This window comes from Poecilia mexicana, unplaced genomic scaffold (genome assembly GCF_051168715.1).
Source record: "Poecilia mexicana isolate PSO_F unplaced genomic scaffold, ASM5116871v1 scaffold_2, whole genome shotgun sequence".
In the NCBI taxonomy this organism is placed as follows: Eukaryota; Metazoa; Chordata; class Actinopteri; order Cyprinodontiformes; family Poeciliidae; genus Poecilia; species Poecilia mexicana.
The window spans coordinates 18,797,992-18,810,676 of NW_028263371.1; the positions used below are offsets into that span (position 1 = coordinate 18,797,992).

At 39.2% G+C, this 12,685-nt stretch overlaps 1 long non-coding RNA gene across 1 annotated transcript; it reads right to left on the minus strand.

The window, feature by feature from the left end:
- Positions 1 to 405: 405 nt before the first annotated feature.
- On the minus strand, positions 406 to 11,441 carry LOC148160545 (uncharacterized). The gene is made up of 6 exons (XR_015765268.1): positions 8,972 to 11,441; positions 5,304 to 5,373; positions 4,841 to 4,912; positions 2,085 to 2,156; positions 1,294 to 1,355; positions 406 to 659 (listed from the first exon to the last, which is right to left on the minus strand). It is a non-coding gene; the product is annotated as an uncharacterized LOC148160545 (long non-coding RNA).
- Positions 11,442 to 12,685: the final 1,244 nt, after the last annotated feature.

The window sequence follows — 12,685 nt, forward strand, 5'->3', positions numbered from 1 at the left end:
ACATGTTCAAACCCTGCAGTGCATCTTATCCCATTACTATCATATTTAAGGTTTAGTTGGGGGTCATCAATCTGATGACGGATTTAAAAATCAAATGCATCTAAAATGTAAAATAACACAAAAGTAGAGAGAAGTAGCTTGATACACACACACACACACACACACACACACACACACACCTATACGGGTTTATATGTATTAGCAGGACAATTTTTTCAAACCAGTTTTTTGCAACATTAAACGGACACCCCTTTCCACTTATGCTAGAAAGACGTAGTAAGTTGTCAAAAATCTTGTTTGAGCTACAGAACATAGATCTCACTTAAAAATTTAGATACACACATCAGAACTCAAAATATGAGAACCTGATGCAATGCTGTATTAAAAGGACAAAAGATAATGAGGTGCTTGGCTCCGCCCATGACACCAACAGTAATTATCAGGGCCAATTTTATTTATCAGGACCACAGCATACACATACAAAAAACATACAATTTATGTGCATTAAGAAGTCCAAACATGGAAATATGGACTATAACTGGTCCATATTTCTGTGCAGTGCATCTGTCATCCCATGAGATGTCTGAATCATCTAGGGAATCAGGAACATACTCCTCTTCTGATGATGTCACCTCACTTGAACTTTGTTCTGGACAGACCTGTTGATTAAAAACATATTTTGTATACATTGAAAGCATTTCAGCAAGAATATTTCGGTAACACTTTATTTGAAGGGGGGTGAATAAGACTGTCATGACACTGTCATAAACATGACAACACATGTCATGAACATGAATAAGCCTTCATGAATATTTATGACTGTTGTCATAAAGCGTCATTCGGTAAATTATGACACTTTTAATACAAAGTTGACATTATTCAAAATGTCTTTGTTATGACAACTTGACATTAACTAAGAAATCATTACTGTTTAAACTTACCTTTAATAACATGAAGATACCTAATTTTTAAAGTGTAATCAGTAATTCTTTGATAACAAATTTATATCAGTATATGAATACTGAATGATTGTTTCTAAAAAAAAATTAAAATAAACAATGTCTACCTAATGTATGAACCTGTCAAGTTGAGTATTACACAGGATCCATGTGTCTGTGTGCATCTAAATTTAACTTTCATTCTTTTCTACCTCTAATTTCAAAACTCAGTCTTCCACATTTCTACATCTTACATGATAAGTATTATACAAGACCTGTGTGTTTGAAGAGTACTTCATATTATTTTAGTGACTTTATATAAGAATCTAAGTTGGTTGTTGGAGAGCAAAATTACCTCAGGAGGGTTGGTTGAACAGGATCCGCATACATCCATGTCACCAACCTGACACAGTTCATCTTTGGAAATTTGAAATGTAAAGAACACTCAATAAATGTGAGTTTGTTGAAAATGTAGAAAACAGTCCTCCCTATTTCTGCACCTTACATTTTGAGTATTACACAGGACCTGTGTGTATGTGCGTTTCTAAGTGTAATTTTCTATCTTTTCTACTAGTAATGTCAAAACTCAGTTTTCCAAATTTCTGCAACTTACATGATGAGCATTACAAAAGACCTGTGTGTATGTGCCCTCCTAAATGTGACTTTCATTCTTCTTTACTTGTAATTTCAATACTCAGTCCTCCCTATTCCTGCACCTTACATTTTGAGTATTACACAGGACTTGTGTGTATGTGCGCTTCTAAAAGTAATTTTCATTCTTTTCTACCTGTAATTTCAAAACTCAGTTTTTGAAATTTCTGCAACATACCTGATGAGCATTACACAAGACCTTTTTGTATGCATGCTTCTCAATGTACCTTTCATTCTTCTGTACTAGTAATTTCAAAACTCAGTCCTCCTTATTCCTGCACCTTACATTTTGAGTATTACACAGGACCTGTGTGTATGTGCGCTTCTAAATGTAGCTTTCATTCTTTTATATGTGTAATTTCAAACCTCAGTTCCCCCCTTTTATGCAGCTTACATATCAAGTGTTACACAAGACTTGTGTGTTTGAACAGTACTTAATATCATATCAAAAACTCTATTTTAGAAAATAAGTTGGTCGTTGGAGACCAAAATTACCTCATGAGGGTTGGTTGAACAGGATCCGCATGAATTCACGTCACCAACCTGACACGGTTCATCTTTGGAAATCTGAAATGTAAAGAACACTTACTGAATATGAGTTTGTTCCCAATTTAGAAAACAGTCCTCCCTATTCCTGCCCATTACATTTTGAGTATTACACAGGACCTGTGTGTATGAGCGCTTCTTTATGCAACTTTCATTCTTCTGTACTTGTAATTTCAAAACGTAGTCCTCCTTATTCCTTCCCCTTACATTTTGAGTATTACACAGGACCTGTGTGTATGAGCGCTTCTAAATGTAACTTTCATTCTTTTGTACATGTAATTTCAAAACTCAGTCCTCCCTTTTTATGTGGCTTACATATCAAGTATTACACAAGACCTGTGTGTTTGAACCGTACTTAACAGTCATCCCCAACCACAGGACCGCGGAGTAGTACGAGTCTGTGGACCAATTGGTACTGGGTCGCACAAGAAAAATATTTACATGTTACGTATTGTCTGAGTCTGGAGGATCCATTATTTTGAAAACCCTTTAACTGGATTCTCTCGGTTACGTCTTGTGCGGCAACATTGAGCCCACAATGAGTAAGAAAGCGATGTCTTTGGAAAGTTTCTTTGGAAAAGCGGAGAAAGACCACAGACAGGAGAGTGGATTTATCCTGAACCTGTAGGTGACTCCCATGTTCCAAGCCCACTCTGCATAATATGCACTGGCTTACTAATGAGGCAATGAAGCTTCAAACTGCTTTGCCATTACACACCAAGCACCCTCTGCATTGGGTGTCATCGTTTCCCAGGTGGGATCATCTCATTGCAGAGAAACAAGCTCAGGACTCCCATTAATTTATAGTTGTGAGTTAAAATTTTCATGAAAATAAATGTTCGTTTTTGTGGCATATTCAAATCTTATTTTGAAGGGATGTGTGAACGTTGCCAGAGCGACCAGAGTCTGAGAGCATTATGGCAGTTATCGAGACGAGAGAAATAGAGCTTGTAAGTCTTAAGTCTGGTTCACACGGCATGATTTTAGGATTCAGACGATTTTCCAAACTTCTGTGACCACAGAGCTGATAAAAGTACAACAGGTTCGTGTGTCCAGCCACATAACAGGAGCAAATCTTGCCATGTGAGCAGGCTTTAGTACAAAATAATGTCACGTTAATTTAATGGATAGCTGAAAAGTTACCGGGTTTATCAACTGTGGTAGCAATTTTGCTCCAACTCCACTCCTCATCATTTCTATGGATATTCTTTGTACGAAATGCTGAATAAACATTCATGCCATTTCCACATATCTTCGATGTCCACCGGACTCATTTGTGCATGTCTGCTCAGCTCTTTGGGATTCCCCTCCATGAGCTACGTCACCGCGCTTTCTGATTGGCTACCTGTCAAGTTCAACAGGTTGAGTTCTAGCTCCCAATCAAGTAAAAACCCTACAAGTTGCTAGAATATGCCTGATTTTAGATCAGAGCAGTCCCAATGTTCCAACGACTGGATGCGATCATGCCACAGATGGCAGGATGAACAGTTACAATTATCGTGAGCAACGTTCTAAGATTGCTGTAAGGGGAAATTAAGGGTAAAAAAAGAACCCGAGCCTCAGAAAAATTGCCAAGTCTTGACCGGTCCGCGGTGATAAAAAGGTTGGGGACCACTGGTACTCAATATAATTTCAAAGACTTTATCTTAGAAAATAAGTTGGTCGTTGGAGACCAAAATTACCTCTGGAGGGTTGGTTGAAATCTGAAATGTAAAGAACACTCACTAAATGTGAGTTTGTTCCCAATGTAGAAAGCAGTCCTCCCTATTCCTGCAGCTTACATATTGAGTATTACACAGGACCTGTGTGTATGCGTGCTTCTCAATGTAACTTTCATTCTTCTGTACTTGTAATTTCAAAACTCAGTCCTCCCTATTCCTGCACATTACATTTTGAGTATTACACAGGACCTGTGTGTATGCATGCTTTTCAATGTAACTTTCATTCTGCTGTACTTGTAATTTCAAAACTCAGTCCTCCCTATTCCTGCACCTTACATTTTGAGTATTACACAGGACCTGTGTGTATGCATGCTTTTCAATGTAACTTTCATTCTGCTGTACTTGTAATTTCAAAACTCAGTCCTCCCTATTCCTGCACCTTACATTTTGAGTATTACACAGGACCTGTGTGTATGCGTGCTTCTCAATGTAACTTTCATTCTTCTGTACTTGTAATTTCAAAACTCAGTCCTCCTTATTCCTGCACCTTACATTTTGAGTATTACACAGAACCTGTGTGTATGCGTGCTTCTCAATGTAACTTTCATTCTTCTGTACTTGTAATTTCAAAACTCAGTCCTCCTTATTCCTGCACCTTACATTTTGAGTATTACACAGGACCTGTGTGTATGTGCGCTTCTCAATGTAACTTTCAGTCTTCTATACTTGTAATTTCAAAAGCCAGTCCTCCACTTTTATGCAGCCAACATATGTAGGATTATACAACACATGTGTGTTTGAACAGTACTTCATATCATTTCAATTACTTTATTTTAGAGAAAAAGTTGGTCGTTGGAGACCAAAATGTGCACTTCTAAATGTAATTTTCATTCTTCTATACTTGTAATTTGAAAACTCAGTCCTCCCTTTTTATGCAACCAACAAATCTAGTACTACACAACACCTATGTGTTTGTACTCTACGTAATGTCATTTCAATTACTTTAATTTAGAGAATAAGTTGGTCATTGGAGACCAAAATTACCTCAGGAGGGTTGGTTGAACAGAATCCACATGCATCCATGTCACCAGCCTGACACAGTTCATCTTTGGAAATCTGAAATGTAAAGAACACTCACTAAATGTTTGTTCCCAATATAGAAAACAGTCCTCCCTATTCCTGCACCTTACATTTTGAGTATTACACAGAACCTGTGTGTATGCGTGCTTCTCAATGTAACTTTCATTCTTCTGTACTTGTAATTTCAAAACTCAGTCCTCCTTATTCCTGCACCTTACATTTTGAGTATTACACAGGACCTGTGTGTATGTGCGCTTCTAAATGTGATTTTCATTCTTCTATACTTGTAATTTCAAAACGCAGTCCTCCCTTTTTATGCAGCTAACATATCTAATATTACACAACACATGTGTGTTTGAACAATACTTAATATCATTTCAATTACTTTATTTTAGAGAGTAAGTTGGTCATTGGAGACCAAAATTACCTCTGGAGGGTTGGTTGAACAGGATCCGCATGCGTCCACATCACCAACCTGACAGTTCATCTTTGGAAATCTGAAATGAAGGGATGTACACTGAATGAGTCCATACTTCTCAATAGAAAAATGAAGTCCACCTACTGTATGTGCTTGTCCACTTCTTGTTTTCAACTATAATGAAACCCTGTACTACAACTTGACATATCCTTCAAATATGTCTTCAGTGCTACTTGAATGATTTTTGATAGTATTTTCACACTTATAAGCACCTTTCTTCTCCATGGCCAGTCAAAATCACCATAATTATAAGTGATTTCTTCCCCTGGACCAATATATTTGAGTGCAAATAAACAGATGAGGTCTTCCATCCACTCTTTTAACTTTCATTTTGCTGTTTGGGTTCATCTGATCATTTACCAGCCTCCCCAATCATCCATCCTCTCTGGCAACATCAACACTAAAATATTAAGTATGAAAATAAGAATAATTATACCATGCAAGGGAAAGGATTTTGCATATTTGGTGTTTGCATGTCAGAAGGATATTCCTCTACCAACTAAAACTACTTTTACTGATGAAGCTGAAAATGTTTACATCACTGTATTTAGATGTAAAATAAAAACACAACAACCTTGAAACAGTCGCATACCAAAGCTTTTGTCCATTGAAGTTGAAATCAAACATAAGAACCTCGAGTGTATCATGGTAAACTTTCAGTCGGTTTTCTTGTTCCTTTCTACTTATGACTTCTCTGTACTCAATAAGGAAATCTGCTTTTTGAACACACCCCAACCTGTAGGTACACATAATAAGTAGGATAAACTTTAAACAATGCAGATATATCAAATAGTAGCAATTGAAATTAACATTTTTCAAAATCAGTTAATTGATCTAATTGGATGTCTTTCTGTGGTTACTTAAACATTTTTTGTCAACTGAATGCAACTCATTATTTTGTACTTGTAATTTCAAAACTCAGTCCTCCATATATTTGTTGAGGACAGTTACAAGTACCTGGGAATACCACAAGCAAATGGCAACCTTGATGAGGTCACAAGGACAGGAGCCACAGCCAAATACCTCCAACGAATAAGGCAGGTCCTGAGAAGCCAGCTCAATGGCAAGAACAAGATCCATGCAATAAACACCTATGCCTTACCAGTAATCAGATACCCTGGTGGAATAATTAGCTGGCCAATGGAAGAGATAAAGGCCACGGATATTAAGACTTGGAAGCTACTAACCATGCATGGAGGGTTCCACCCCAAATCAAGCACCCTGAGACTGTACACAAGCCGTAAGGAAGGAGGCAGAGGACTAGCAAGTGTGAGAGCCACTGTCCAGGATGAAACATCCAAGATCCATAAATACATCAAGGACAAAGCCTCAACAGACGATGTGCTCAGCGAATGTCTCAGGCAATGGGGAACAGAGGACGAGGTGCTAGAGGTACCATCATGGGAGGACAAGCCCCTACATGGGATGTACCACCGACAAATAACTGAAGTGGCTGATATCAGGAAATCCTACCAATGGCTGGAAAAAGCTGGACTCAAGGACAGCACAGAGGCCCTCATCCTGGCTGCCCAGGAACAGGCCCTAAACACCAGAGCAATAGAGGCTCAGATCTACCACACCAGACAAGACCCAAGGTGTAGGTTGTGCAAGGAGGCCCCTGAGACAGTCCAGGACATAACAGCAGGGTGCAAGATGCTGGCAGGGAAAGCATACATGTAACGACATAACCAAGTGGCGAGCATAGTGTACAGAAACATCTGTGCAGAATATGGACTGGAAGCCCCAAGATCGAAGTGGGGAACACCCCCAAAGGTGGTGGAGAATGACCGAGCTAAGATCTTGCGGGACTTCCAGAACCAGATAGACAAGATGGTAATGGAGAACCAACCGGACATTGTGGTGGTGGATAAAGAACAGAGGAAAGTTGTTGTGGTGGATGTAGCAATACCAAGTGACTACAACATCAGGAAAAAGGAGCATGAGAAACTGGAGAAATACCAGGGCCTCAGAGAGGAACTGGAAAAGACCTGGAAGGTGAAGACCACAGTGGTGCCTGTGGTCATCGGGGCCCTCGGGGCAGTCACCCCCAAACTGGAGCAGTGGCTAAAACAGATCCCAGGAACAACATCAGACAGGTCAGTCCAGAAATGTCCAGTTCTAGGCACAGCCAAGATACTGCGCAGAACCCTCAAGCTCCCAGGTCTCTGGTAGAGGACCCAAGCTCAGAGGATGAAAGAGACCACCCACGGACGATGAGAAGGATATATATATATATATATATATATCCATGTTTTCATGGATATATATATGGATATATGTGCCTTACCAGTAATCAGATACCCTGCCGGAATAATTAGCTGGCCAATGGAAGAGATGAAGGCCACAGATGTTAAGACTTGGAAGCTACTAACCATGCATGGAGGGTTCCACCCCAAATCCAGCACCCTGAGACTGTACACAAGCCGTAAGGAAGGAGGCAGAGGACTAGTGAGTGTGAGAACCACTGTCCAGGATGAAACATCCAAGATCCATAAATACATCAGGGAAAAAGCCTCAACGGACGATGTGCTCAGCGAATGTCTCAGGCAATGGGGAACAGAGGACGAGGTGCTGGAGGAACCATCATGGGAGGACAGGCCCCTACATGGGATGTACCACCGACAAATAACTGAAGTGGCTGATATCAGGAAATCCTACCAATGGCTGGAAAAAGCTGGACTCAAGGACAGCACAGAGGCCCTCATCCTGGCTGCCCAGGAACAGGCCCTAAACACCAGGGCAATAGAGGCTCAGATCTACCACACCAGACAAGACCCAAGGTGTAGGTTGTGCAAGGAGGCCTCTGAGACAGTCCAGCACATAACAGCAGGGTGCAAGATGCTGGCAGGGAAAGCATACATGGAACGACATAACCAAGTGGCGGGCATAGTGTACAGAAACATCTGTTCAGACTGGAAGCCCCGAGATCGAAGTGTGGAACACCCCCAAAGGTGGTGGAGAATGACCGAGCTAAGATCCTGTGGGACTTCCAGATCCAGACAGACAAGATGGTAATGGCGAACCAACCGGACATTGTAGCGGTGGATAAAGAACAGAGGAAAGCCGTTGTGGTGGATGTAGCAATACCAAGTGACTACAACATCAGGAAAAAGGAGCATGAGAAACTGGAGAAATACCAGGGCCTCAGAGAGGAACTGGAAAAGACCTGGAAGGTGAAGACCACAGTGGTGCCAGTGGTCATCGGGGCCCTCGGGGCAGTCACCCCCAAACTGGAGCAGTGGCTAAAACAGATCCCAGGAACAACATCAGACATCTCAGTCCAGAAATGTGCAGTTCTAGGCACAGCCAAGATACTGCGCAGAACCCTCAAGCTCCCAGGCCTCTGGTAGAGGACCCAAGCTCAGAGGATGAAAGAGAGGGTGAGAAGGGAATTTTTTTTTTAAAATTTTATATACATACGCTTCTATTGTATTTTGAGCAGTTGCTTGTCTCCTTCGGAATAAGAAAGATGTTCTGATTATAATGATCATCGATCATGATCTATGCTAATAATGTGCAGTATAAAAATAGTTTAAAAGTGAAAAAGTAAAACAAAAGAAAAAAAATGATCATTTAATAAACTCTGGAATCCTGTGCATAATATAGTCACAACTCACCTTTAAATGAATTGAGGTATTTTACATCAAATCCTTCATCTTCACCTAAGGAGCAATAACTGGAATCATGTTTGCTCTCTGAGACCTTGTTGTTGACATCTCCTGCAAAGATCAGAGAATACAACATGATACTGTACACCAGGGGTGTCAAACTCCAGGCCTCGAGGGCCAGGGTACTGCAACTTTTAGATGTTTGTCTGGTCTAAAACACCTTAAGTATATGACTGAATTAGCTTCTCAGTGCAATCAAGTTGATGACCACCCCATTTTATCCAGCCATGTGGCATCAGAAACACATCTAAAAGTTGCTGGACACCAGCCCTTAAGACCTTGAGTTTGACACCCCTGCTGTACACAATATGATTTGATGTTATTGTATGTGAAAATGTACTGAAGTACACAGTACTACATAATTGACTTTCTATTGACAGATTCTCAAAATCTTCAAATATTAAAACATTATCTTAATACTAATGATTATTACCTAGGATCATTTGTGCCTGTGAAATAATATCACTCACTGATATACAGAAAATGACCAAATACAGTTTTATCTAATTCTGGAGTGAGCCACCTTCCCTTTAAACTCTGGTACACTGACTAACATGGTTGGTAATTACTAGCTAAAATGCTGCAAATCAAATGCTTTGGTGTATCCAAGCATCAAGTAACCTACAACATTCAGCAAAATTACAAAACTATATGTACTTAAATGTCTTAAGAGATTCTGTATGAGTCTTACCTCTTTCTCCACGCAAAACAAATGAAACAAGTTCAATTAATACTAATGGCTTGCACCTGGACTTGACGGATTGTACCACGTTGACAGAGGAGGAGGGGTACAACAAAAGGATTATTCCATTTTGTTTCTGAAGCACACAAGGTCTGATTTTTTTCAGGAACAAGAAAATTTTGAGTAATATTTTGTAACTTTCATTCAATATTTCAAAGTTAAATAGTTTATCATACATTTTTCTTTAATTAAGAGGCAACAGTTAGATGGTATCTCCCACCAGCAATGTTGTCACTTCCTTTAATCATTTCTGTTCAATCAATTAATCATGTTTATTTGTATAGCACATTTCAGCAGCAGGGCAGTTCAAAACACTTTATATCATAAAAACAAAAACTGTTGTCTAATGGCAGACACAACACCTGCAGAAAAAGATTGGCTGATGTACCTGCCAATAGACAATTTAGACTACCTAGACAATCTGCATGTATGCAGAGTAGAGACATTGAGATAACGACAAAATATCAATCTTTAAATTTTTGTCTTAACAGTAACATAAATAATCATGATATTTTTGGCACTTTAAATATTTTTTAAATAAACGATTTTTATTTTTATATTTCTAATTCTGTATTACTCCATGACTGGTTATCCCTTCTTTCAAATTCAAAAATACTTCATTGATCCTTGGTCTTCACAGTATATTAGCAGTTCCCAAAGGTGTGCTTCTCTGTATCAAGAGGTCTGATCTATCTCCAGGTATTTGTTTGAGCCAGTCTTCCAGTTTAGGGGTCATTACCCCAAGGGTTTCAGTGACCACAAGCACTACTGTTGCTTTCACCTTCCACATTTTTTGTAATCTCCTAAGACCCAAACTCTCACATGGAGTGCATTATTAATTCATCTATGGGCTGATTGGGACCTAATGATTCCAAAAACAAAGAATTATTGTTTTACATGATATGTGGACAACATTTTTCTCAGAAAAATACTTATTCATTTTAAATCACCATGTTTAGCACCATGGTAAATATATGCAGTTGCTAACTTTTGTAAACTTACACAACAAAAGAAACACTGAACATCTTGAGTCTAACCTGTAATGTGTTATAATCTTCCACCACCACCAAGTCATAAAATAATGGCCTAACATGTGGACACCAGACCCCATCTAGAGCAAAATTTAGTATTGTGGACTAGACAGCCCAAAATAAGTCAACCACTCAAGTTCTAGGAGGATGATGGGGTTTTTTAGCCTTTGGTATTTCTCTAGTTTTTTTCTGTACCTTCTGTTCATTCAGGATAGCTACATCATAACAACTGCTTTGCTCTGCTGCTCAATGATCACCATGTTCAGTTGGTTTGCTTTTCCCATTTTGTCTTCCTGTATATGGAAGGCCCACAGGATCTTAGCTTGTTCGTTTTCTACCACTTTGTGTGGCATTTCCCATTTTAACGAGGTGTGTTCAAGGTTATATTCCCTTCAGATGTTTCTTCACACTATACTGGGTACTTGGTTGTGGCGGTTGTGGTTCTGTCATTGGACTTGCCTTACTATTTGTACAGTGGCTTTCTAAAGTATCCATAGCCCTTGAACTTGAATTTCCAGTTTTGTCACAACTGGAAATATATTTTCACAGAATTTTATGGGAAAGACAAACACAAAGTGGTATATACTTGTGAAGTAGAAACAAAACTAAACATGATTCATAACAGTTTTTACAAATAAAAGCTAAAAAGTGCTGTGTGCAAAAGTGTTCAGCCCCCTTTCCTTGAATGCAGCCAATTGCCTTCAGAAGTTGCCTGATGACTGCAAATGGTAAAAAAATTCAACTCCTCTATGACTGCCTCAAAAGTTGGCTAAGAGAATATTGGGGAACAAACAGCATCATGAAGTCCACGGAACACACCAGACAGGTCAGGGATAAAGTTGTGGAGAAGCTTAAAGCAGGCTTAGGCCATCTCACAGAGTACTGTTCCACGAATCATCTGGAAATGGAAAGAGCAAATCACACAGCTGTGAACCTACCAAGAAAAGGCCATCCACCTAAACTTACAGGCTGAACAAGAAGAGCACTGATCAGAGATACAGCCAAGAGGTTCATGGTGGCTCTGGATGAAATGCAGAGATATTTCTGAAATGCAGTATAGTATAACTATTAGTCATGCACTGCAAAAATGTGGTTTTATGGAAGAGTGGCAATAGAAAAGCCATTGTATAAAGAAAACTATAAGAAGTCCCATTTGCAGTTTGCCAGAAGCCATATTGGGATACAGCAAAAACGATAAGACAAGACCAAAATTTAACTTTCTGGGAAAAATGCAGAGCACTATTTGTAGTGGAGAACAAACACTGCACATAACTCTGAACACACCTTCCCCACTGACAAAAATGGTGGTGGCAGCATCATGCACTGAGGGTGCTTCTTTTCTTCAGGGACAGGGAAGATTGTTAGAGTTGATTGTAAGATGGATTGAGCCAAATACAGGGAAATCTTGGAAGAAAACCTGAACACTCCTGAACCTGGAGTCTGCAAAAGACTTGAGGCTGGGGCAGAGGTTCACCTTCCAGCAGGACAATTACCCTAAACATAAAGCCAGATCTACAATGGAATGGTATAAATAAAAACATATTTCTGTGTTAGAATGGCAAAGTCAAAGTCTAGATATAAACTCAGTGGAGAATCTTTGGCAAGATCTGAAAACTGCTGTCAAGTCAATTTTATTTGTATAGCACATTTCAGCTGCAAGGCAGTTCAAAGTGCTTTACATCAAAGGACTAAAAAGTGATAAAATTAACATACATTTACCGTAAAAAAAGAAAAACATAGAAATTAAATTCAAAGTAAAATCAAAATTAAAATCATATACATTAATTATATTGATACATGTACCAATGATTAAGATTTAGAAACAACTGTAAATTGTTGTTTTTTTGGGGGTGGGGGTGGGGGGGTGTTGCCTTGATTTAAAGGAATTCA